Consider the following 3,143-nt stretch of genomic DNA (forward strand, 5'->3'; position numbering starts at 1 on the left):
AATCGAGGTCTGGGCGGGGTCAAGGTCGGGGGTCCAGCCCGGCTCTGCTTCACCCGCACCGAGCCCGCGCCGCGGTGCGCAAGACCCCGGACCGACGGGGGCGGGTCCCTTTGTGCGCAGCCTCGGGTTCTGTCTGACCGGCCGTGCGCTTCGGTCCGCGCGCCCCTCAGACCGCGGCCCAACATGAGCCGTGTCCTCCCCCTGCTCGACCGGGCGCCTGGAGCTGGCGCTGCTCAGCCACGGAAACTTTCCATCGGCCGGAGGGGCCCGGGGCAGGGGAACTTTCCTGGGGCGGCGCGCCGCCGGGAAGCACCGGCACGGCCGGGCCGAGGGATGTCCCGGCGCCGCGCTGCTCCCGCCGCCCAGAGGGCGAGGGAGGGAACGCTGCCTGGGGTTCCTGCCCGGAGCCCCAACCTGGGTCCCCCTCCTCGCCACCCCTGCGCCCTGTCCCCTGGCTGAGGCGTGTCCCCTCCACTCGTAGTGGGACTCGGCCCAGGTTTGCCGTGGTGTTACCCTGGTCGGGCAGCCGGAGATCCCCAACCTTCCTATTTTAATCTTAAATAATTAAATATTGGGTTATTACAGTATGTCACCGTTTCTAACGTCTGTATAACGTGTCCCAGTGGAAACGGAACTTGGGGACTCCAGCGGCCTTTCCCTTTAGACCCAGGTGTGTTTAGGAACAAGGAAAAGAAAAGAACTGCCCCAAGGGTTTCATTCTTTAGGATCGATTCATTTTATAATCCCTCACTCACACCCCTTTCCCGAGTCACCGAGCAGGGCACACGCCGAGTCAGGGTTTATGAACCCAGGGGGTTGGATGGTGACCGGCTTAGCACCTGTGGGGCAACCTCCCCCGTGAGGACACACACAGGGCTGCACTGGGAACCTCCACTCCCAGGTCCAGGCTGCCAGAGGTTTGCCCACCCCAAGCAGGTCCCACCTGTCCTGGGCTCAGTGTATCTGGATCTGGGACAGTGCTGGACCCACAGCAGTTCCCGAGCTGGACCTGGGGTCTGGCCACAGTGTGTGGGGCTGTGAATTGGGCACTCGTGCTTTCCCCCAGCCTTGCGCTGTCCCATCCACAGTACTCTGTCTGTTCCCTGCCGCCCCATACTCCCAACTCTGAGGTCCACTGGCACCTAGCACAGGGCTGGGCACAGAGCACTTGCTGTGCTCAGGACTCTGGTCCTGGCCTGGGGAGGAGGTCACATAAGCACAACCCGGACAGCCGTCACCCCATTCTCCTCATGGGCACAAGTGCCTGTTGACCAGGTGCCTCCTGTGTGAGCTGGGCCAGCCCTCAGTCCTGCCAGGTTAGAGATGCCCCCCAATCTGGGCTGTGTGCCTCCCCCAGGGTGGCCCCTCAGGGCTCCCTTTGCATCTCCCAGTTTCCATGGGGGCTGCACCTCCATCCCTCTTTGTGCTGCACAAGGATTCAGGTGGGTTCACTCCCCTTCATCCCAGGAGACAGGCCTGGGACCACGAGCAGTGGGATCCTGCACTTCCAAGAGGAGCCAAGAACTGTAGCGCAGAGGGGGGTGGGGACACCAGGCCCAACAGAGCCTCGGCCAGCCCCTAGCATGTGCCCTGGGCTGGTGTCAGCAGAGGGAGGGAGGGGGCAGAGCTGGGGTGCTGTGGGATGCCAGAGAGGCAGCGAGGGGTTCTGGGACCTTCCCCAGCAGTGGCTCGGGTCGGGGAAGACATCTGTTCCCTTGCTGCCAGCTTCCATCAAGACTAGGATGAGGTCTCAGCCACTCTGCAGGAACCCCAGAATCAGAGAGTAATCAAGAGAGACTCAGGGTCAGGAATTCCTTCTTGGGGCTTCCCGAATGGGAGAGCTGCACAGCTCAGCCTATTTCACAGGTCGGAAAGAAGAGCCCAGAGCTGGTGGACATCTACATCACCTACAGGGCCCCCAGCCCAGGCTGTGTGTGTGTGAGGCACAGCGCTTACCACTGCCCCAGTGGACCCTGAGGGGCCAGCGGCCTCTAGCAAAGCAGCAACAAGTTGAGTGCAGCCACCAGAGGGCACCCAGGACTGCCATGGCCAGCAAGACTGGCTCCACCCAGCTTCCCCCAGAGGTGGGACCCTTCCCAAGGCACCCGCCAAGGCATCCGCTGGGAGGCTGGAGTTCTGCTTTCTCCAGGCCCCTGTTCAGGGTGCGGAGCTGGAGAGGGGCAAGGACCCTGGGCAACGCCCCTCAGTACCCTGTGCCCTCACCGCCTCAGTACAGCAGAGGGAGGCCGAGGGCTGGGTGATGGGGTTGTTGAGCACAGGCTCCAGCAGGGACCGTGGAGGTGGGGTCCTCCTTCGGGCGTGTGCCCTAGGCGCCTCCCTGGCCCCCATAGGCCATCTTGCCACTGCCCAGTGGTCCGGGCAAGGTCTCTGTGTCTGCCACTCAGCGCAGGGCTGTGCCTCTCTCTGCCTCAGTGTCCTCTGTTAAACAAGGGTGCAGCCAAAGTGGTGCCTTTTCAAGATGTGCACAGAGTGACCAGCGGCCTGGAAGGGCACGTCAGGATTTGCTGTGGTGGAGCAGGACTCAAGGCTCGAGTGCAGAGCGAGCTCTCAGTCAGGCCGGCCTGACCCTCACCCGGGCTCCTCACCACCCACTGCGGCCCTGAGCTGCCTGCCCAGCATCCCCCCAGCCTGGGCCCTGTCCCTCCGCCGGACTTGGTTTGTGCACATGGGGGCTGCCTCATGCTGTCAGACATCTGTGGTCTGTGCTGTTCTGGCTCTTGGCCAGCTCTTGCAGAGGCCTCCTGCCCCAGTCGGGGACACAGCAGGCCTTTACAAGGCTGGGGGTGGGTCCCTTGGCCCCGAGGCTCTTGGTGCAGGGTCCTTGGCCAGGACCAGCTCTGAGGGATGCTAGAAAGGGCTCCCTGAGACAGGTACCCCCACCCTCTCGGCACAAATCCCATCAATGCTTCTACCTTCGTATCTCAGACCTGTCCGTCTGTCTATCCATGGCTCCAGGGCTCTTATGAGGTTCTGTTCCCCCCACACCCCATCTGTACAGTGCTGCTGAGATGAGGCACCCTGGGGACACAGACTCCACCTCAGGTCCCACCGCCACCCTGCATCCCCAGACCCTCCCTGCCCCCCTGCTCCCACCCTCCTGCAGGAAGCTCCCTCGGGCCCCC

The sequence above is a fragment of the Neophocaena asiaeorientalis genome, unplaced genomic scaffold (assembly GCF_003031525.2).
Source record: "Neophocaena asiaeorientalis asiaeorientalis breed wild unplaced genomic scaffold, Neophocaena_asiaeorientalis_V1.1 scaffold110, whole genome shotgun sequence".
Lineage (NCBI taxonomy): Eukaryota > Metazoa > Chordata > Mammalia > Artiodactyla > Phocoenidae > Neophocaena > Neophocaena asiaeorientalis.